We start from the raw sequence: 25,203 nt of genomic DNA, 5'->3' as shown, positions 1-25,203 counted from the left end.
CTGTTATCATAGGCAGTTTGTACAAAAACCTTTCAATTGTACTCTAATAGTTATTTGACTGGAAAATTACAATGACTGCAATTCATATAGGTAATTTGGGAAAATCTGAGAAAATATTATTTGCATAATAATTTGGAACACAGTGTATATGGAGGACTATGAGGTGCATTATACTATATGGAGAACTATGAGGTGCATTATACTATATAGAGAGATATGGGGAGTGTATTATACTATTTGGAGGAATATGGGCCACATTATACAATATGGAGGACTGTGGGGCACATTATACAATATGGAGGACTATGGGGAGTATATTATACTATATAGAGGGTTATGGGGAGTGCATTATACTATATGGAGGGCTATCGGGAGTGTATTATACTATTTGGAGGACTATGGGCCTCACTATACAATATGGGGGGCTGTGGGGCACATTATACAATATGGAGGGCTATGGGGAGTGCATTATACTATATGGAGGGCTATCGGGAGTGTATTATACTATATGGAGGACTATGGGCCTCATTATACAATATTGGGGGCTGTGGGGCACATTATAAAATATGGAGGACTATGGCATGTATTATACTAAACACGCAAAATGCTGCCTATTCATCGAGTAATTGGATTGTTTATGCCAGAACAAAAATCCTTGTTCTCAGCAGCACATCGGCCGGTGTAACCTGCTGATAACATTATGCTGTATGGGGACAGATTGATCTATTAGTGATTGTTCTGTATCCATCATTCTTCCTCAGCTGGTGTAAAGAGGTCGGGAAACAAGCGTCGAACGGCTTCAGTATTGTGGATTGCGCTCGTTTAGCGGCCTGATCTCAGCGCATGTAAATACAAGCTAAATGTTTGTGTGGTGCTGTATGTCAGCATTTGGGACCCCACTTTAAACTTTTCCCCAGGGCCCCACTTTATCTAAAATCGGCCCTGCACCCATTTAAATGGTTCCCGTCCGCTGCACAGACTGGGAGAGAGAGGGGAGACTATTTGTGGCTTATGTAGTGGCGCTCAGTTTTGTGGACATCGGAGGGAAAGTTTTCTTTTAATTTATGAAATTCAATTCATGTCCTAAATTTAAAAAAATAATATTAGTAACAATTCAACTTTATTTTAGTCCTTGGGTTATGGGTGAGGATCTTTTGGCAGAAAGAACAGAGGAAGGACAAACGGACACAAAAACCACTCAGACATTGGCCTCTTACATAATGCCGTCTGACGCCGAGTTCAGAGTCAAATGGTTTCAGAAAGCGACCACTTTCCTAATGAGCAGCGAGTAAAGATGATCAGCTCTCCGCCATCACTGACTGTCTGCCAACTGGAGCTTGTCCATCTCTAATCATTCCTGCTCAATGGGGGCCACAATATTTTTACTTCACAGTAATCCCTGACATCTTTTCGGAGTATATTGTATACATAGTGATCTTTATACGGCTGGAGCACTTAGCAAATCAGATGGCATGCAGGTAGCGTTGTGCGAGATCCAGTATGCCGTCCTGCTTCTATCATTAGAGGGTCCTGCTAGAGAACAGCGGCCACACTATTATACTGTGTCCAGAGTTACAGGAGTCTGTCAGATGTGGACTGCTACGTTGCAAAAAATACTTAATAAGTTATTTTTTTTCAAACTGGATTGATATGCAAAATATTTTTAATAAAATCATTTTCTTATACTTGCAGGGTTTCTGTTTATTCAGTAATGTTGTAGCTGTTTTCTCTCACTCTGTGGATGATTGTAAATGAATACAGTTTCCTACATAATCATTGCAGCAGATCAGTTAAAAACGGGTGCTGTATGTGTTGTACCCAGGGCCGGCATCACCACCCGGGCAAGAGCCTGGGCCCTGAGCGAGCAGGGGGCCCACTCACCCTCTGGGACACCAGCGTGCTATGGGGCCCATGAGTCGGCGGGGCCTGATGCCAGCGAATGGGCACTTGCACTGGGCCTTCCCCAGTACTTTAAACTGTTTGCAATACTTACCTCTCCCTGTTCCTCTGCTGCTCCTCTGTCTTCTGCGTCTTCTTACTCTGTGACATCTCAGGGCAGAGGGCGCGATGACGTCACTACAGAGCGCCCTCTGCTGAGCAGTCCCAGTGCAGAGAGTCGGAAGACGCTGATGAGACAGGCCTGCTTCCAGCAAGGAGCGGTGAGTATTTGATTTTTTTTTTTATGTAAGGAGTATTATATGGAACTCATTATGTATGGAGTATTATATGGGGCTCATTATATATTGAACAATATATGGGGCCCATTATGTATGGAGTATTATATAGGGCCCATTATCTATGGAGCATTATATGGGGCCTATTCTTTATGGAGCAATATATTGGGCCCACTATTTATGGAGCAATATAAAGGGCCCATACTGTGTGGAGCAATATATGGGGCCCATACTGTATGGAGCAATATTTGGGCTCCATTATTCTGTATGGAGCATTATATGGTACCCATTATGTATGGAGCAATATATGGGGCTCATTTTACTTTATGGAGCAATATATGGGGTCCATTATACTGAATGGAGCAATATATGGGGATCATACTGTATGGAGCATTATATGCGGTCCATTATTCTGTATGGAGCAATATATGGTGCCCATAGTACTGGATGCAGGACCATGTGCTGCCCATAATACTATATGGAGGACCATGTGGTGTCCATAATACTGTATGGAGGACCATGTGGTGTCCATAATACTGTATGGAGGACCATGTGGTGTCCATAATACTGTATGGAGGACCATGTGGTGTCCATAATACTGTATAGAGGACCATGTGGTGTCCATAATACTGTATGGAGGACCATGTGGTGTCCATAATACTGTATAGAGGACCATGTGGTGTCCATAATACTGTATGGAGGACCATGTGGTGTCCACAATACTGTATAGAGGACCATGTGGTGTCCATAATACTGTATGGAGGACCATGTGGTGCCCATAATACTGTGTGGAGGACCATGTGGTGCCCATAATACTGTATATGGAGGACCATGTGGTGCCCATAATACTGTATATGGAGGACCATGTGGTGCCCATAATACTGTATATGGAGGACCATGTGGTGCCCATAATACTGTATATGGAGGACCATGTGGTGTCCATAATACTGTATATGGAGGACTACGTGGGGCCCATAATACTATATATGGAGGACCACGTGGTGCCCATAATACTGTATATGGAGGACCACGTGGTGCCCATAATACTGTATATGGAGGACTACGTGGGGCCCATAATACTGTATAGAGGACTATGTGGGGCCCATAATACTGTATAGAGGACTATATTGTCTGCACTGTGCGCTGGGAGGATTCGCCGGTTTCTGAGCTGTTGTAGACTTTACAATAGATATCACTCATGTAATGTGAGAAGTAAGTGAAATCTTTAGCATTGTACTATACCTATATTTCTGTGCATCATGAATCGTGGTAGGTGTGAAAGGGGCCCACTGAGACTTTTGCCCGGGGCCCATGAAATCCTGGAGCCGGCCCTGGTTGTGGCATCTATTTCTTTTTGTACTGTATGCATGAGTTTTAATGGCAAATTTCTTTCAAAAAACAGTGGGATAAACAGTCATCTGAACTTGTCCCTTAACTTACATTGGTCTGTGAGGTGATCTGAAAGAAGAGAATCCAATGCTGACTTCTATAACATTTGGGTTAACTTTCCCGCATTGGTCTCTACATAATCTGTGAATTCAGGGAACTGCTAGATCTGCAGCAGATAAGAGGGATTATATCAAAATGCCATCATGCAGACCAGCAAGTGACACATCGCTGGGATAAGGTCCTCTGCCCTGACTTGTTGCTTTTAGATTACATAGCAAAAACCTGATGACAGTTTCCCTGTAATAAAATATCAGAGCTTCTCACATGGGAAATACAGCGGGTGGCAGATACTGGCCTGGAATCCTGCAAATACACAGTACTGCCGTCGCCTATACACTGCATTGTGAAAGGATTTGGCCCCCTTAAACTTTTCTACCTTTTGCCACATTTCTGGCTTCAAACATCTACTATATAATTGTCTTATCCCGTCTGTCTGTCTGTCTGTCTGTCTGTCCGTCCTGGAAATCCCGCGTCGCTCATTGGTCCGGCAGCGGCCAATCAGCGCCGCGGGATTTCTGAAAAAAGATGGCGGCCGTTAGCGGCTCATCTGGCGGACGGAGGTCAGCGGCGATGCAGCGGGGAGATGAGCGGCGCTAGCAGCACAACTACCCCGACCGGCGCCGCTGACCTCCATGCGGCTAACGTCGGAAGATCAGCGGCTCGGCCCGCTGATCTCCCGACAGCAAGTGTGAACGGAGGACCGGGGAGCGGCGCCGCCGGTCGGGATGCTTCTGCTGCGAGCAGCCGCTCATCTCCCGGCTTCTCGCAGCAGAAGGAGCCGCACAAGCAGCGCCGCTCCCGGGCCTACACTAATACGACGCTGTTGGTCGCGGTGGCCGGCCGCGACCAATCAGCGAGATGGGCGGCAAATTTAAACGCCGCTCTGCTGATTGGTAGCGTTGGCCGACCGCGACCAATCAGCGAGATGGGCGGCAAATTTAAACGCCGCTGTGCTGATTGGTCGCGGTGGCCGACTGCGACCAATCAGCGAGATGGGCTGCAAATTTAAACGCCGCTCTGCTGATTGGTCGCGGTGGCCGACCGCGACCAATCAGCGAGATGGGTGGCAAATTTAAACGCCGCTCTGCTGATTGATCGCGGCCAGCCACCGCGACCAATGAGCGAGATGGGCGGCAAATTTAAACGCCGCTGTGCTGATTAATCGCAGCCGGCCACCGCGACCAATCAGCGATATCGGCGGCAAATTTAAACGCCGCTCTGCTCATTGGTCGCGGTGGCCGGCCGCGACCAATCAGCGAGATGGGCGGCAAATGTAAACACCGCTGTGCTGATTCGTCGTGGCCGACAGCCGCGACCAATCAGCGAGATTGGCGCCAAACTTAAACAACGCTCTGCGGATTGGTCGCGGCCGCCGGCGACTGCTACCAATCAGCGATTTTGGCGCCAAATTTAAACACCGCTCTGCTCATTGGTCCCGGCCGCCGGCCGGCCAAGACCAATCAGCGAGATTGCCGGAAAATTTAAACAACGCTCTGCTGATTGGTCTATTTTATCGCCAAATTTAAACAAGCTCTCCCGTCCTCACTAACACAGTTCGCTGATTGGTCGCGGCCGCCACCCATGACCAATCACCGATATTGCCGCCAAATTTAAACACCGTTTTGCTGATTAGTCGTGGTTGCCGGCCGCGACCAATCAGCGATTTTGGCGCCAAATTTAAACAACGTTCTGCTGATTGCGCCCGGTCGGCCGCATACATATTCTAGAATACCCGATGCGTTAGAATCGGGCCACCATCTAGTAAAGATATAAAATTCTATTTTTCTGGGGAAGAATCAACAACAAGTGGGACACAATCGTGAAGTGGAACGAAATTTATTTGCTATTTTAAACTTTTTTAACAAATTGAAAAGTGGGGCGTGCAATATTGTTCGGCCCCCTTGAGTTAATACTTTTATAGTGCCACCTTTTGCTGCGATTACAGCTGCAAGTCGCTTGGGGTATGTCTCTATCAGTTTTGCACATCGAGAGGCTGAAATTCTTGCCCATTCTTCCTTGCAAAACAGCTCGAGCTCATTGAGGTTGGATGGAGGGCGTTTGTGAACAGCAGTTTTCAGCTCTTTCCACTGATTCTCGATTGGATTCAGGTCTGGACTTTGACTTGGCCATTCTAACACCTGTATACGTTTATTTTCTAACCATTCCATTGTAGAGTTTGCTTTATGTTTGGGATCATTGTCTTGTTGGAAGATAAATCTTCTTCCCAGTCTCAGGTCTTTTGCAGACTCCAACAGGTTTTCTTCCAGAATGGTCCTGTATTTGGCTCCATCCATCTTCCCATCAATTTTAACCATCTTCTCTGTCCCTGCTGAAGATAAGCAGGCCCAAACCATGATGCTGCCACCACCATGTTCGACAGTGGGGATGGTGTTTTGAGGGTGATGAGCTGTGTTGCTTTTACGCCAAACATATCATTTTGCATTGTGACCAAAAAGTTCGATTTTGGTTTAATCTGACCAGAGCACCTTATTCTACATGTTTGGTGTGTCTCCTAGGTGGCTTGTGGCAAACTTCAAACGAGACTGTTTATGGATATCTTTGAGAAATGGCTTTCTTCTTGCCATTCTTCCATAAAGCCCAGATTTGTGCAGTGTACAACTGATTGTTGTCCTATGGACAGACTATCCCACCTCAGCTCTAGATCTCTGCAGTTCATCCAGAGTGATCATGGGCCTTTTGGCTGCATCTCTGATCAGTCTTCTCCTTGTTCGAGATGAAAGTTTAGAGCAGTGTTTCCCATACTCCAGTCCTCACAGACCCCACAGGTCATGTTTTCAGGATTTCCATAGTATTGCACAGGTGAGAGAATTCCTGATGCCTTGATGATACTTCCATCACCTATGCAATACTAAGGGAATACTGAAAACATGACCTGTGGGGGTCCGTGAGGACTGGAGTTTGGGAAAAACTGGTTTAGAGGGACGGCCGGGTCTTGGTAGATTTGCATTGGTCTGATACTCCTTCCATTTCAATATTATCGCTTGCACAGTGCTCCTTGAGATGTTTAAAACTTGGGAAATCTTTTTGTATCCAAATCCGGCTTTGAACTTCGCCACAACAGTATCTCGGACCTGCCTGGTGTGTTCCTTGGTCTTCATGATGCTCTCTGCACTTGAAACAGAACCCTGAGACTATCACACAGCAGGTGCATTTATACAGAGACTTGATTACACACAGGTGGATTCTAGTTATCGTTACCAGTCATTTAGGACAACATTGGATCAGTGGATTCTCGTTATCGTTACCAGTCATTTAGGACAACATTGGATCATTCAGAGATCCTCACTGAACTTCTGGAGTGAGTTTGCTGAACTGAAAGTAAAGGGGCCGAATAATATTGCTCGTCCCACTTTTCATTTTTTATTTTTTTTAAAAAGTTTAAAATATCCAATAGATTTCATTCCCACTTGTTGATTCTTCCCAAAAAAATTTGAATTTTATATCTTTATGTTTGAAGCCAGAAATGTGGCAAAAGGTAGAAAAGTTCAAGGGGGCCAAATCCTTTCACAATGCGCTGTATGTACCACTCGCCGACCTCCCTCTGTGAGAAGCTGATGGTTATTAATTATGGAATACAATGTTTTATTATAGCGGTGAGCAGAGTCGGACTGGGGTGCCCAGGGCCCACCAGGGGAACTGACTCTAGGGGCCCACACTACAGCCCACCATAAACGGTTTTATTACTTGTTATGCTTTTCTATAATGCACTATAGTTACATGATTGGCCACGCTGTGAAGCACTGAGCGGCAGGACTTTGTTCGAACAGTCACTCCGTACTGCCAGAGTCCCTTTAATGGTAACTTGTCACCTTGAAAAACGCTATTTATCTGCAGATATAGGGGTAATCTGCAGGTAAATAGGGTTTAAAGCCTGGTTAGACAGCTTAATGGAAAAGCGTTGGCTACACAGAGAAAATTACGTTTTATTCTCCCTGCCGCAACTCGCTTCCTGTTATAAGGTCGGTGCAAGGAGGGAGACATTACAGTCACCGCGAACTACAAAGTGAGGGTGCTGCAATAACGTCCGACACCTTGATTGTGACACTTCCATGGAGCCCAGCCTCAGGCTGAGCTTCATTGAACGACTAACATGGCAGCAGCATCTGGCAACTAGTGCTGAGCGAGCATGGTCGGATAAGGTGTGATCCCAGCATGCTCGGGTGTTATCCAGGTATCTTGTAATGTTCTGCTAATATGCTCGAGTCCCCAGGGTAGCATGTTTTGCAGGCAGACGCAACACATGCAGGAATTGCCTGTTTGTTAGGTAATCACTGCATGTGTTGCTTCTGTCTACCGCCGCAAAACATGTTACCGCAGGGACTCGAGCATATTAGCAGAGCACTACAAGATACTCAGATAACACCCGAACATGCTGAGATAACACCTTGTCCGACCACGCTCACTCAGCACTACTGGCAACCCACCAGCAACCTGCAACTGCATCACAGGGGGCTGAAGGGAGCAGGTGACTGCATGCACCGGCCATCGTGCTATCTAAATGCCGCTGTCAGTGATTGACAAGGGCACTTAAATACTCAGAACAGCAGCAATCAAGGCGAACTCTGATCACTGCTGTTACAGGCAGACGCCGGCTATGTAACACAGCCGACATCCGCCTGGTATGGAGCAGGCTCAGCTCCTGAACCCGCTCCATACAAGTACAACCCTATGGTTATGACAAGGTTAGCAAATTTCACTTGTCTGTTCCTAAATGTGGAAAGACAAATGGAATTCCCTAACACATGTGAGCAAGTCCTAATAGATTTAGTAAAGGTGCCCCAAGCATATGAATGTTATTACACACCACAATGGACTCTTACATACACGCATCTTACAAAAATACATATTATTCCAGATACGTAGACACATACAAACACACAGACGCGCACAAACACATTAGTACAAGAATACATCATCTGAACCACCATCATTTGTAATGTCAGGTCAGCCCCATATATCTTTGTATCGCATAAACCTACAACTCCCAGTATGTAATTAACAATAGAGATACTGGGAGTTGTTATCAGTCATCATCAGACTGTGGACCATACAGGAACCACAGTACTGATGAGACACAGGCAGGATCACAGATGAACATTTACATCCAGGTGTCTTACCTGAGACGTCTTCTCTGATTAGAGTCGTTCTCTCTCTTTTCGTCTCCCTCTTGTCCAGTCTCCATGATGACTTTTCTCATCCACAGCTCGTCTCTGCAGACTTCCATCTTCTCCGGTCTTCTGCAGCACATCCCGACACGATGCCCTTAAAGATAGCAGTGTCATTATAATGCTCCCGAATAAAAATATCTACACTGAGCCCCTGAATAAACCTAACTCTTACAATGCTCCCTGCACAAAACATGACATACACTCTACCCCTCTTATGGTACCTGCTCTCCACACTGTCCTCTCCTTACCATACTGGGCCCCCTCTTCACATTGTCCTCTCACACGGTGTCCCCCCTATACTGCCCAGTCTCTATACTGTGCCCCTTCATCACACTCCCCCCTCCTCAGCATACTGTTCCCTCCTTGCTGTGCCCTCACACTGTTCCCCCCATACTGCCGCATCTCTATACCTTCCCCCACACTACCTAGTATCTGTGCTGTGTCACCTCACACTTTTCTCCCTCCATACTGTCTCCTCACACTATTCCCCCACTCTCCATACTGTCTTATACATCCCTTCCCCATTCTGTTCCCGCACCCATTCCCACCCCTCCCCTAGTTCACCATACTGTTTCTTCACACATCTCCCCATTCTGTCTCCTAGAATTTCTCTCCCATCTCTCTCCAAATATAATAAATCTTCGGAAGAGCACACAGACATGCAGAAGCACGCTTACACACACGAAAACAAGCGCACACGGACACATACTAAGGGCTCTTTCACACGTCAGTACATGCGGTGACCGTTTCCACACGTACCAGAGACACTGACACACGTAGACCCATTCACATGAATGCGTATGTGCACATGTCAGTGTGTTTCCACTTTACACAGACCATGTGGTGTCCGTGGGCAAAACACGCTGACATGTCTGTTTTTTACCTGATGTCCAGACCGCAAAATGTCCCGCACACTGATGACAGTTAGCACCCGGTGCTTGGGAAGAGCGCTGAGCGCTGCCCTCATCATAGATCCCTGCCGGCTCTGCGATCAGCACCCCAGGGTCAATGATGAGAGTAATAGTCTATACCCGCTGTGTCCAACTGTAAAAAGAATAAAATAAAAAAATCCTTATACTAACCTCTACTAAGTGTCACCCGCTGTAATCCGTGCGAGCTCTCACGCCGAGGAGAATGTCTCCTGCAGCGAGTGGGCTCCGGAGCTGCGCTCAACAAGCGGTGCCCTGTGATTCAATAAGCGCAGCTCTGGAGCAAGCTCGCTGCAGAAGTCATTCTCCTTGGCGTGAGCGCTCGCACGGATTACAGCAGGTGACACTTAGGAGAGGTGAGTATAAGGATTTTTTTATTTTATTCTTATTTTTACAGTTGGACACGGACACAGTGGGAGTAGACTACTACTCTCATCATTGACCCCGCTGCTGCTGATCACATCGCCTGCAGGGATCTATGATGAGGGCAGCGCTCAGCACCCGGCTCTTGGGAACAGCGCTAACTGTACACTGATTCCCAAGCGCCAGTATGTGTCACTTGGATGACACACAGGTGGACACGGATATCTCCAGTCCCGTAAATATCAGGACATGTGAAAGAGCCCTAATATACACACGCAGATACACATACTCACAGAAATGGGGACAAGTACACACACAGGCAAGCACACACAGAAATGCACAGACACACTCAGACAATCACACACAAAAATGCAGACACGCAGGGAAGCACACACACACGTGTGAAGACACATAAGCACACAGGCATACACAATGTACACATACAGGCATATACACACATACGCACACGCACACAGGCATATACACACACACACACACATACAGGCATATATACACACACAGGCATATACACACACACACGCACGCACAGGCATATACACAAACGCACAGGCATATAAACACACACTGTACACACACACAGGCACACACACAGGCATATACACACACTGTACACACACACAGGCATATACACACAGGCATATACACACACTGTACACACACAGGCATATACACACACTGTACACACACACAGGCATATACACACACTGTACACACACAGGCATATACACACAGGCATATACACACACAGGCATATACACACACTGTACACACACACAGGCATATACACACACTGTACACACACAGGCATATACACACAGGCATATACACACACAGGCATATACACACACTGTACACACACAGGCATATACACACACTGTACACACACACAGGCATATACACACAGGCATATACACACACTGTACACACACAGGCATATACACACACTGTACACACACAGGCATATACACACACTGTACACACACACAAGCATATACGCACACTGTACACACACAGGCATATACACACACATGCAGGCATATACACACACTGTACACACACAGGCATATACACACACTGTACACACACAGGCATATACACACACTGTACACACAGGCATATACACACACTGTACACACACAGGCATATACACACACACAGGCATATACACACTGTACACACACAGGCATATACACACACTGTACACACACACTGTAGACACACAGGCATATACACACACTGTACACACAGGCATATACACACACTGTACACACACACTGTACACACACAGGCATATACACACACTGTACACACACAGGCATATACACACACAGGCATATACACACACTGTACACACACAGGCATATACACACACAGGCATATACACACACTGTACACACACAGGCATATACACACACTGTACACACACAGGCATATACACACACAGGCATATACACACACTGTACACACACAAAGGCATATACACACACAGGCATATACACACACTGTACACACACTGGCATATACACACACTGTACACACACAGGCATATACACACACTGTACACACACAGGCATATACACACACATGCAGGCATATACACACACTGTACACACACAGGCATATACACACACTGTACACACACAGGCATATACACACACTGTACACACAGGCATATACACACACTGTACACACGCAGGCATATACACATGTAGCACCCTGAGGATTCGGCTGCTACAGGGGTATTGCACCTCAACCCAGAGGTGTGATATTCCACTCCCGGGTAAGGATGGAGTGTGGACCTGAGCTCGGTAGGCTGCATGCACTACACACATCCCATTTCCGAGGAGCAGACCGACGGTACTCCCACTTAGAAATGTGCAGGTACGACCGAGTCTGTTCCTGGCTGGAGTGGGAGGGGGGTGGAACATCCCAAGTAGTGTAGGGGCAGATAGGGGGAGCAGCCTGGGTAAAGATAGGAGCTCATTGGGTGCTGGTCACCTGAGCTCACACATAGAGGGTGTATATAAGGTGGGCACCATCAAAGAACAGGGTCAGTCTGTCAGAGCAGAGCAGAGGAAGAGGAGCAGAGAAGCCCCAGAGAGAGAGAGGAGAAAGCAAGAGAGACCCAGAGGGGGAAACAGAAGAGAGGACTCTGAGACCCCAAATCCAATCCACGGGTGAAGAGTCGGCATCAGGGTACCGGAACCCAAGCTGGTGGGGGCAAAAACACACCCCAGCCAGAGACCGGAGGCCGTGGGCAGCGTCTGCCACGGCCACCCACCACATCCACCCCGAAGGCATACCACGTGGAGGGTCAGGGAACCCAAGGCCAAGGGTCTCCCAACAGAAGGCCCGAGGGAGCTGGACCTGGGTGGATCACTAGTGGGGACGGCCAGAGAAAGGACAGAAGGAGAGCTCAGGGTCACGCTCCGGACTCGCTTGGGGGTTGGCTGGATCCAGGACCTGGTGGATGCAGCACGGCTCGGGAGGTCACTTGAAGCTGGAGTGACCGGAACATCAGCAGTGAGTAAACACCCTAAACTGCACAACCCGACTCTGTCTTCATTTAACACCTATGCTGCACCACCACAACCCCCATCCTCTGCACCTGACCCCCTGAGGCTATACCCCACCCGTTGGGGGTTATACCATCACAAGCTGCACCTACACCATCAGCCTCAGCGGACCCTGCTGCAGCGGCAGCCATAGTGACCGCAATACAACGGGTGGCGTAGTCGACATTAAGAACTTAATAACATCTGTAGGACTGCCACATACAACTGAGTTTGACACCCTGGGCACGGACCGGGTCATAGCCACTCGGAAGACTACAACTCCCATCTGATCCGGCTCCGGGTATTCCCCTAAGGAATATGGCCCAGGGGGCGCGTCAACTTTGGCGTAGTCGGCAGGATTACGTGCCCACAACAACCGGGTACTGCGTGCCTGAAGAAAAGTGCAAGTTTACCTCAAAAAGAAGTCTCCTGCCGGTTCCGGAGGGTCCCCGATATCGGACCCCATCACCAGTCGATTCCCGCCGGTTGTCCGCCATTAACAGCGTTTTCCCGCCATCTGCAGAGTTTCCCGCCACTGGGAAGCGATTCCCGCCATTTCCAAAGGTTTCCCGCCTTGGAAGAGCGGACGCCATTATGGGCGTGCCAGAGGGTGGCAGGAGGCCACCTCCCATCGTGGGCCAGGACCGAAAATGGCGCCAAAAGTGGAAACCGCCCCCACCAACAGAGACTGTGATGCTAGAGGTGTCTGTCAGCGTGAAAGAACAGCCCCTGGAGCTGACAGTCACCAAGTGGCCCCGGGACCGCCCTCGAGGGGGGAGGAGACGAAAGGAGAGAACAAAGATGGGTGCCGCTTGGAGCAGTCTGGAGAGAGCGCACCCGGAGGCAAGAAGCCTGGAGAAGAGTATCGGAGGAGCTTACCCGGAGATGGCGAGAAAGCAGAGCAGCACCGGCCCGTTGGCCAGGAGCCTGCTAGAAACCGAGGAGGGAGAGCAGAGCAGCACCGGCCCGCTGGCCAGGAGCCTGCTGGAGACGACTGTAGGAGAGCAGAGCAGCACCGACCCGTTGGTCAGGAGCCTGCTGGAAACAACGACCCCACTAGGACTAGTGGAGGTCCTAGCACAGCTCCCCCGAGACCGGGAGTGTGCACAGACCGCTCTGGAGGGCCTCGCAAGGAGGATGGCCCGGGTGCAGCGAGAGACGTTAGCAGAATGGAGCCGTGAGATGGCCCAGCAGACCGAGACCTGTCAGCGGAGCACGCCACCCGAGATGAGGAGACAGACCGCCTCTGAGGATGGCGCAGGAGGACTGAAGGCCGGAGACGGCGCCGAGAAGGGAGCCGAACGAGTGGAGGCAGGTAAAGGGGACGTCTATACCCCAAACCGGGAAACCGCGCACCTGCCCCAGCTCCCCGTCGCAGAGCCCGAAGTCTATCCTGCCGTGCCCGTCGCTGCAACATCACCGCCGCAGACTAGGCCTCAAACGGGAGCCGCGACCCCTGTGACGTCACACGCCTCGACCCCGAGCGTGACCAAGCAGGAAGTACCACCAGCCTGGTCGCAAGGCCTAGTACCCCCGGGCGCCGCAATACCAACAGCGCCCCGTACCTCCTCGGAGCCCCCGGCCTGGTCGCAGGGCCAAGTAGCCCAGGGCGCCGCCGTCCTTACGGTGCCCTTCACCTTCCAGATACCCCAGGCCTGGCCGCAAGGCCCGGGCAACCCGGGCGCTAACACCACCGCGCCCATAAGACCAAGAGTGCCGCATCTGGGAGAGGACCTGTACGCCCAGCACACGTGCCCGGATGGGCAGCCATTTATATGGCCACCGGAGTTCCACCATCCCCGACTCCGGAGAGAGAGACCCCTGGATGAACCCCTGATCCCGGCTCCAAAGCCCGTAAAGAGGATCTCGCCCCCGCTAGCAGAAGCGCAGTTTGAGTAGGACCCCACCGGAGAAGACCTCATGGGGTTCACTCAAGAGACTCGGGCAGCTGCAGCGGAGCGTGCTGAGTGCTGCCGCCAACAGCTCGAGGACTTCGAGAGGGAGCGGAGAGAGAGGCGGGTCCGGGAACAACAAGCCCAAATAAAGAGCGCGGAGCAGAAGAGCCGGGCCAGGAGAGACCCCCGTGCAGCGCATAGTCCCCGCACCACCGGGACTGTGATAAAGTTTAACCTGCAGCATGGGTGGGGCTTCATCCGAGACCACCACACCCTAGGCGACGTCTTCGTAACCAGGAGAGACGTTGAGTCCCACCTACCGGAGGGACACAGAGGTCGTGACCTTTACATCGGGGACGAGGTCACCTTCACCCGGCACAAGTGTGCCAAAGGTCCCTACGCCCTCCATGTGCATCGCCTGACGGAGGAAGAGCTGCGGTGTGAGGAGGAAGAACAAGAGGACCCGGACGGGTCTGAAGCCAAAGGTAACCATAAAGCAAGAGCAGGAGGACGCCGTCGTTAAGTACAGCGAAGCAGAAGCTGTATATAGTTGCCCGTCGGGGCACCGTGAACTGAAACTGTTACTGTTGCTAATATAGTCCCCGTTGGGACCAGCAAGTGTGAACTGTTTACCCGTTTAACCCCTAAATCCCACTGACCGAGGACTGAGAGCGGTCATTCCTCCCTAATACCTGGCCGAGGACTGAGAGCGGCCACTACCCCTTGTAAATAGTTGCGCGTCCTAAAGCGCCCCCTACCGGTTTTATAGGAAAGCCACGAGTTCCAAAGACTGTCGCACTTTACCCGGTCACACGTTGCACAGTGACCGGAGGAGGAGCCAGAGGCGACGAGAATGTTTTATAAGAATGTTTTGCTGCTAATGTATGTTATTTTATATGTTTATACGATGTTGTTGATATGAAAAAAATTGTATGTTTTGGTGTTGTTTATGTCTTACAGCCCGAGGACGTGCTGTGATTTACCAGGGGGGAATGTAGCACCCTGAGGATTCGGCTGCTACAGGGGTATTGCACCTCAACCCAGAGGTGTGATATTCCACTCCCGGGTAAGGATGGAGTGTGGACCTGAGCTCGGTAGGCTGCATGCACTACACACATCCCATTTCCGAGGAGCAGACCGACGGTACTCCCACTTAGAAATGTGCAGGTACGACCGAGTCTGTTCCTGGCTGGAGTGGGAGGGGGGTGGAACATCCCAAGTAGTGTAGGGGCAGATAGGGGGAGCAGCCTGGGTAAAGATAGGAGCTCATTGGGTGCTGGTCACCTGAGCTCACACATAGAGGGTGTATATAAGGTGGGCACCATCAAAGAACAGGGTCAGTCTGTCAGAGCAGAGCAGAGGAAGAGGAGCAGAGAAGCCCCAGAGAGAGAGAGGAGAAAGCAAGAGAGACCCAGAGGGGGAAACAGAAGAGAGGACTCTGAGACCCCAAATCCAATCCACGGGTGAAGAGTCGGCATCAGGGTACCGGAACCCAAGCTGGTGGGGGCAAAAACACACCCCAGCCAGAGACCGGAGGCCGTGGGCAGCGTCTGCCACGGCCACCCACCACATCCACCCCGAAGGCATACCACGTGGAGGGTCAGGGAACCCAAGGCCAAGGGTCTCCCAACAGAAGGCCCGAGGGAGCTGGACCTGGGTGGATCACTAGTGGGGACGGCCAGAGAAAGGACAGAAGGAGAGCTCAGGGTCACGCTCCGGACTCGCTTGGGGGTTGGCTGGATCCAGGACCTGGTGGATGCAGCACGGCTCGGGAGGTCACTTGAAGCTGGAGTGACCGGAACATCAGCAGTGAGTAAACACCCTAAACTGCACAACCCGACTCTGTCTTCATTTAACACCTATGCTGCACCACCACAACCCCCATCCTCTGCACCTGACCCCCTGAGGCTATACCCCACCCGTTGGGGGTTATACCATCACAAGCTGCACCTACACCATCAGCCTCAGCGGACCCTGCTGCAGCGGCGGCCATAGTGACCGCAATACAACGGGTGGCGTAGTCGACATTAAGAACTTAATAACATCTGTAGGACTGCCACATACAACTGAGCTTGACACCCTGGGCACGGACCGGGTCATAGCCACTCGGAAGACTACAACTCCCATCTGATCCGGCTCCGGGTATTCCCCTAAGGAATATGGCCCAGGGGGCGCGTCACACACACTGTACACACAGGCATATACACACACTGTACACACGCAGGCATATACACACACAGGCATATACACACACTGTACACACAGGCATATACACACACTGTACACACACAGGCATATACACACACTGTACACACACAAGCATATACACACACTGTACACACACAGGCATATACACACACATGCAGGCATATACACACACTGTACACACACAGGCATATACACACACTGTACACACAGACTGTACACACACAGGCATATACACACACTGTACACACAGGCATATACACACACTGTACACACGCAGGCATATACACACACAGGCATATACACACACTGTACACACACACATGCAGGCAGCATATACATAAAAATCCATACAAACACACAAATATTACAGTACCTTGGCTTGTCTCCAGCCCATACAGTGTACAGACGCGCCCCTAATGCGGGAGACTGCAGTGCAGGGCGCGCTGTGACGTCACTTTTAGCAGACGTACGGCCCTGTCTGCTGAATGTGACGCTGCAGCGCAGCCCCTGCCCTGCTCTCCTGCTCCCAGGCCCCTCCCGCTACTGTACTGGGCATCGCGTCGGTGAAAGTGCTTGCGTGCGCCCTCGACCACTTTTTTTTTTTTTATTCTCCTGTTCCCTCTGCAAGGGGCCCGGGGCCCACCGGGAAATTTCCCGGCGCCCCGCCAGGCCAGACCGAGCCTGACTACAATGATAAATAAGTGCTACAGCTCATAAGTCTAATAGATGAGATACAAGGGCGGCAGTAGAAGCATTTACCTCACTGCCCACTAATGAATGAAACCAAATATTGCTGAATAAGGCTCATTTGGATATGAAAAGGTATCTATTGTGATCCAAATAGTTTTCTATCTATAGAGACTGGAGAGACGGCTGAACACCGGGATGACCAGTGTAGTTGTACATAGAAGCAGTTTTCGCTTGCTACGTATAGCATAATCCCTTTTATCCAATTTCCTGATAAATAAGCCCTCATAATAAAGTGAATAGTGTATACCGAGTAGGATTATATTGAGGACTCACTATTGGTGGTGATTTATTCTGAAGAATAATATATTAGACAAATAAGCCCTCGATACACAACTGCCATAACAGAAGCACAAGCACTTTAATAGTTATGGCTCATATAACCCAGCGCTGAATTATCAGAAACATCCAGTACTGTGTGATTTTAAGTGTGTGTTATCTTTTCCGTTATTACAGTTATATGAAAAAGTTTGGGCACCCTTATTAATCTTAAGCTTAATGTTTTATAAAAATTGGTGTTTTTGCAACAGCTATTTCAGTTTGATATATGTAATAACTGTTGGATACAGAAATGTTTCTGCCTTGAAATGAGGTTTATTGTACTAACAGAAAATGTGCAATCTGCATTCAAACAAAATTTGACAGGTGCATAAGTATGGGCACCCTTATCATTTTCTTGTTTTAAATACTCCTACCTACTTTTTACTGACTTACTAAAGCACTTTTTTTGGTTTTGTAACCTCATTGAGCTTTGAACTTCATAGCCAGGTGTATGCAATCATGAGAAAAGCTACTTAAAGTGGCCACTTGCAAGTTGTTCTCCTGTTTGAATCTCCTCTGAAGAGTGGCATCATGGGCTCCTCAAAACAACTGTCAAATGATCTGAAAACAAAGATTATTCAACATAGTTGTTCAGGGGATGGAAAGAAAAAGCTGTCTCAGAGATTTAACCTGTCAGTTTCCACTGTGAGGAACATAGTAAGGAAATGGAAGAACACAGGGACAGTTCTTGTTAAGGCCAGAAGTGGCAGGCCAAGAAAAACATCAGAAAGGCAGAGAAGAAGAATGGTGAGATCAGTCAAAGACAATCCTCAGACCACCTCCAGAGAGCTGCAGCATCAACTTGTTGCAGATGGTGTCACTGTGCATCGGTCAACTATACAACGCACTTTGCACAAGGAGAAGCTGTATGGGAGAGTGATGCAAAAGAAGCCGTTTCTGCAAGCACGCCACAAACAGAGTCGGCTGAGGTATGCAAAAGCACATTTGGAGAAGCCAATTTCTTTTTGGAAGAAGGTACTGTGGACTGATGAAACCAAGATTGAGTTGTTTGGTCATACAAAAAGGTGATATGCATGGCGGCAAAAAAACACAGCATTCCAAGAAAAACACTTGCTACCCACAGTAAAATTTGGTGGAGGTTCCATCATGCTTTGGGGCTGTGTGGCCAATGCCGGCACCGGGAATCTTGTTAAAGTTGAGGGACGCATGGATTCCACTCAGTATCATCAGATTCTTGACAATAATGTTCAAGAATCAGTGACAAAGTTGAAGTTACGCAGGGGATGGATCTTTCAGCAAGACAATGATCCAAAACTCCGCTCCAAATCTATTCAGGCATTCATGCAGAGGAACAATTACAATGTTCTGGAATGGCCATCCCAGTCCCCAGACCTGAATATCATTGAACATCTGTGGGATCATTTGAAGAGGGCTGTCCATGCTCGGCGACCATCAAACTTAACTGAACTGGAATTGTTTTGTAAAGAGGAATGGTCAAAAATACCTTCATCCAGGATCCAGGAAATCATTAAAAGCTACAGGAAGCGACTAGAGGCTGTTATTTTTGCAAAAGGAGGATCTACTAAATATTAATGTCATTTTTCTGGTGAGGTGCCCATACTTATGCACCTGTCAAATTTTGTTTGAATGCAGATTGCACATTTCCTGTTAGTACAATAAACCTCATTTCACGGCAGAAACATTACTGTGTCCAACAGTTATTACATATATCAAACTGAAATAGCTGTTGCAAAAACACCAATTTTTATAAAACATTAAGCTTAAGATTAATAGGGGTGCCCAAACTTTTTCATATAACTGTATATCTAATAATCAAAATAAAAGTTATGTTTTATATTTCGGTCTTTATTAAGGGATCTCTATTTGCCTTTGGCAATTTGTGTCTACATGAAGTAAACCCTAAGCCGACCTTTGAACAGAGTTTTTGTGTGTCTGATCCACACAATGTTACTCCACATTATGAGCTAAAGAGGAGTTAAAAATAAGCAATTGCAGCCTATTTGCTTCTGTGCTGATCTGACACATGGGCCCATCAGGTAAAGTGATGGAAGGAAGTTTTCTCTCCTCATGTTGAAAAATGACATTTTCTGCCACCTATTGATGAGAGAAAAAAAGTGATGAAGATTTACAAACTTCTAACATTAGTCAGTGAAAAACATACAGAACAAGGATGCAAATGTATCTTTTTTTTGACAATCCAATCATTTGAATGGGCCAGTTTTATCTGCAAATCAGATTACAATCAAACATGTCTCAAATTTCTTTTGTGAACCATCAGCATCAGAAAAGGTCCATAGACTATAATTATTACGTTTTTATAAGCAAAGAAAAGGAACACAATGCAAACTCTAAAATCAGACATTTAAATGGATGAGTTTGGTGGGCAAACAGGATCTGACTGGAGCACCGGGACACTGGACGATTATCCAGTGGGCCAGGGTCCTTGGCAGGACCCTGAGCAGGACGTAGAGGGGGCCCACTGGTTTCAACTGAATGTGCGTCCGAGGACATTTCATTAATGATCAGTATTGTAATATTCGGTCACTATGTTGTAATATCTGGTCCAGTCATGGTGTGGTATTTATCCCTGTATGTGTTATTATTTGGTCACTATGTGGTGTGGACATGGTGTGGTGGTATTTCTCCCTTGTATGTGGAATTATTTGGTCACTATATGTTTGTAATATCTGGTCTGGTCATGGTGTGGCGATATTTCTCCCTTTTACAGTATGTGGTATTGTTCGGTCACTATGTGGTGATCATATGTGGTCTGCTCACGGTGTGACGGTAGTTCTCCCTTCTATGTGGAATAATTTGGTCGCTATATGCTGGTAAAATCTGGTCTGGTCATGGTGTGGCGATATTTGTCCCTTATACAATATGTGGTATTATTCGGTCACTATGTGGTGGTAATATGTGGTCTGGTCACGGTGTGGCTGTATTTCTCCCATCTACGTGGGATTATTCGGTCGCTTTATGCTGGTAATATGTGGTCTGGTCACAGTGTCGCGTTAGTTCTCCCTTGAATGTGGTATTATTGGTCTTGAAAAAGTGGATTGTGTTGTGTATAGCAGTCAATTGTTCTCTCAGATATTAATTAGGAGAATAATCTTTATTTAGATTTGTGATTAAATACTTGGAACAAGATGCACTTACATCAAATCTACTGTGAAAACAAGTAATCACCTCTCCAAAGGATAAGTGATAAGGTATTGATTGGTGGGGGTCTGACTGTTGGGACCCGCACCGATTGGTAGAATGTGAGCTTTTATCCCCACTAGACTGGAGCAGCATGTGCGACTTCAGCACTGATCCATTCATTCCCTCAATTGCTGCGAGCGCTGCTCTTGTTTTTTTCTGGAAGCCCCAAAGAGAATGAATGGATCTGCGGTCAGACATCCCACCTGCCGCTGCATTTTAAAATGGGGATAAAAGTGTCCTGTCAGGGATAAAACTTCCCAATTCTGATCAGTGCGGTTTCCAATGGTCGGACCCAAACGATCATTAAGTTATCACCAATCCTGAGGAGCCCATGGATCGGTGATAACTTGTTTTCACCAAAGAAGCCCTTTAATGCAAACTACCGTAATTGTACATCCCAGTTGTGCTGTGCGCACAGTAGATGTGCAGGAGCCGCCTGTGTTTTACAGTCGAGGTTCCACTATAACGGGGATAAAGGCTAACAGGTATCTGCATCTAGCTGTAGGGTGGGCCCCAGTCTCCCCAGTCCGACGCTGATTGTAGTGCTTTTCAATTGTCATACAATAGGGCTTCTTGTAGCATGCATTCTTACCTGTAGCAGCTAATCAAAACCATAAAATGTACTGATTTTTATCAATTGTATATAAAGCGGAAATCATACTGCTCCTGTTATTCAGCCCTTGTATTTTGATCAACAGTTACTAATACAATATGATGTACCACACGGCCCGGCACCTAGAATGACATCCCCACAAAGCCTCACTACACAGTATTATGTCCACACAGAACGATATGCTCACACAGCCCCCTCACACAGTATTGTCCCCACAAAGTTCCCTTAAACAGTATTCTGCACCCTGTGACAGAGTCACTGTTAGAACCTTGCTGTTAGGTTTTATTTCCTTTGCTGGTCACATGACCTTGTTGGCCTATTTAATCCTGCTCCGCCCTTCTGGCTTTGCTGGACTTCATTGTATATCTACTTTCTAGCTAGCCTGTGCTCTGTATCTAACTCTGTTAGTTTGCTTGGTCTACGGACCTCTATGTTCTATCTATTTTGTTTGTTCGTCTGTCTGCTACTATTTCTGTTAGGAGGTGTCCCATATTCCTCCCAGTCCTTAGTACTTGTAGGGATTCCCTCCCCAAATCTATAGGTCTCCGTACAGACTAGATTAGGACTTTAGCAGGTCTGATCGCAGGATCAGGTTCCCTGTTACATCGTAGGGATTCAGCTGAGTCTTATAGTAGGGACAGATCTCCTCTCTTTCCTTAGCTTTGGTAGCAGAACATAACAGTAAGTCCAGCCTGTAAATTCTCTAAGGAAAGATTTTTTTTGTTCCATCATGGTGTCGGTTCAGGATTTGGCTAAACACCTGCAGGGACTCTCTCTGGAAGTGGCCGAGCTCCGTCAGCACGTGAGTAACTGTCCTGGAGCATATTTCTTGGAGCCTAAGGTATGTTTGCCGGATTTATTTTTTGGTGAACATCGAGAATTTTTTTCATTTAAAAATGCTTGCTTATTGTATTTTCGTTTGAGACCCAAGTCCTCTGGGGATGAATCCCAGCGCGTAGGGTTCATAATGTCACTTTTGCGCAAAGAGCCTCAGGAGTGGGCCTTTTCTTTGCAACCTAGTGATACATGCTTCAGATCAGTGGATAGTTTTTTTTCTGCTTTAGGACTATTATATGATGATCCTGACCGTGTGGCATCAGCTGAGACTGAGTTGAGACGTTTAAAACAAGGATCAGGTAATATGGAAAAATATTGTACACATTTTCGTCGTTGGTCCACTCAAACAGGGTGGAACGATTCTGCTCTGAAAAGTCTATTTCTTGCTGGGCTCAATGAAAGGGTTAAAGACCTGCTAATTGCTTATCCTACACCTGAGGATTTGCAACAGGCTATGCAATTAGCTATACGGGTGGATAGAAGACTGCGTGCTAGGGTTAATGAGAGCAAATCCTCTGCTATGTCAGTTTCTGGTTATGATAATGTGTGTACTAACAGTGGTGAACCGATGGAGATTGGATCGGTGGCACCTCGCTCTCAAGAAAAACACCGTCGTTTTTCAGAAGGCTTGTGTTTCTATTGCGGGAAATCTGGTCATTTGATTAAAGGCTGTGAGCTTCGTATGAAGAAAGAAAAAAAAATGGTCAGTCACGCCCGTATTGCCTGTTTAAATTCCAAGGGTATATTTTTAGCTGCTTCCACGATTGCTCAGGAAAAATTAATGGAATTTCGGGTGTTTGTTGATTGCGGGTCTACACTGAATGTTATTGATGGGGGATTCGTGGAAAAACTCAATTTAAAACCTGAACCTTTATCATCCCCCATTGCTGTGGTTTCTGTGGATGGCTCCCCTTTGAAGAATATTACTCTCAAGGTCAGTGAATTTCCTCTCACTATTAATGGTGTTCACCATGAGAAATTGGATTTGGTAGTGTTGAATAACTTGCCTTCTCCAGTAATATTGGGTTTGCCCTGGTTAAAATTTCACAATCCTGTACTGGATTGGTCTACCAGTGAAATTAAATCCTGGAGCCATAAATGTTATGACAAGTGTTGTAACGGGCGTATTGCAGCTTTGGATAGGGGAGAATTGCCTGTTCCTATTCAGGATTTTTGGAGAGTTTTTTCTGAGAAAGAATCGCAGGTTTTGCCTCCCCATAGAGACTATGATTGTTCTATTGAATTTGTCCCTGGAGCGACTCTTCCTAAAAGTCGTTTATTTAACCTTACTATTCCTGAGAGGAAGGCTTTGGAGGAATACATACAGACAAGTTTGGCCGCCGGTCACATTAGACCCTCTAAGTCTCCTGTGGCGGTTGGATTTTTTTTTGTAAAAAAAAAGGACGGCGGTTTACGTCCTTGTCTGGATTTTCGTGAGATTAACAAAATTACGGTACGCAATCCTTACCCACTGCCATTGATTCCTGATCTGTTTAACCAGTTATTGGGGGCCAAGTGGTTCTCTAAAATTGACCTTAAGGGGGCATACAATCTGTTGCGCATGAAGGAGGGTGATGAATGGAAGACTGCTTTTAACACTCCTGTGGGTCATTTTGAGAATCTGGTTATGCCTTTTGGTCTTACTAATGCTCCTGCATTTTTTCAGAATCTGATTAATGACATCCTTAGACCTTTGATCGGTAAAAATGTGGTTGTGTATTTGGATGACATTTTGATTTATTCGCCAGATCTGGAGTCTCATTGGCGGAGCGTGCGTGAGGTATTACAGTTATTAATGGACAATTCGCTTTTTGCTAAGCTGGAGAAATGTGAGTTCGCTGTACAGAGAATTAGTTTTTTGGGCTACATTATCTCCAGCAAAGGTTTTGAGATGGATCCGGTTAAGGTTCAGGCTGTGCAGGAATGGCCTAGGCCTATTGGTTTGAAATCGATACAGAGGTTTTTGGGTTTCGCCAATTACTATAGAAAATTCATAAAAAATTTTTCTAGTATTGTCAAACCTCTGACTGATCTCACCAGGAAAGGTGCTGATGCGGTTCAGTGGTCTTCTGAGGCCATTGAAGCTTTTGTGTATCTCAAGGAGAGGTTCACCTCTGCTCCCATCCTTATGCAGCCTGATGTTACTAGGCCGTTTTTGGTTGAGGTTGATGCTTCCTCTGTGGGGGTTGGCGCAGTATTGTCTCAGGATAACGGGGATGGATTACATCCCTGTGCCTTTTTTTTCAAAAAAATTTTCGGAGACTGAACTGAATTACGATATTGGTAATCGGGAATTATTGGCTATTAAACTCGCATTTGAACACTGGCGCCACTTCTTGGAAGGTGCGGAATTTCCCGTTCAGGTTCTTACGGATCATAAAAATCTGATATATCTTGATGCTGCCAAGCGCCTGAATGCCCGTCAGGCTAGGTGGGCACTGTTTTTCTCGCGGTTTAATTTCTCCGTTACTTACATCCCTGGTACTAAGAATGTTAAGGCGGATGCCTTGTCTCGCAGTTTTTCTCCCATAGTCGGTGCTGAGAAAGAGGAAAACATTTTACAAGAAGGTGTTGTGATAGCTGCTTTAGACTCCGTTTTGGAAGATGAGATTCTTAAAGCTCAGGAGAATGCCCCATCTAACACTCCTCATGGGAGGTTGTTTGTGCCTGGGACCTTTAGGAGAGATTTGTTTGTTGAGTGTCACGAATCTCGGTTGGC

The 25,203-nt window shown here is 47.4% G+C and overlaps 1 long non-coding RNA gene across 1 annotated transcript in view; it reads right to left on the bottom strand.

The window, feature by feature from the left end:
• Window positions 1–17,319, bottom strand: part of LOC141180639 (uncharacterized) — a 63,895-nt gene extending 46,576 nt beyond the window's left edge. The window contains exons 1-2 of the long non-coding RNA XR_012256291.1: window positions 17,157–17,319; window positions 8,762–8,906 (exon numbers count right to left, since the gene is read on the bottom strand). This is a non-coding gene — a long non-coding RNA (uncharacterized lncRNA). The remainder of the gene's footprint in view (window positions 1–8,761; window positions 8,907–17,156) is intronic.
• Between the last annotated feature and the right edge of the window lie 7,884 nt (window positions 17,320–25,203).

The sequence above is a fragment of the Phyllobates terribilis genome, unplaced genomic scaffold (assembly GCF_046119375.1).
Source record: "Phyllobates terribilis strain yellow unplaced genomic scaffold, ASM4611937v1 Scaffold_34__1_contigs__length_13252353, whole genome shotgun sequence".
NCBI lineage: Eukaryota > Metazoa > Chordata > Amphibia > Anura > Dendrobatidae > Phyllobates > Phyllobates terribilis.
Note: the sequence above shows the minus strand (reverse complement) of the source record. Positions and strands in the feature narration are given on the sequence as shown.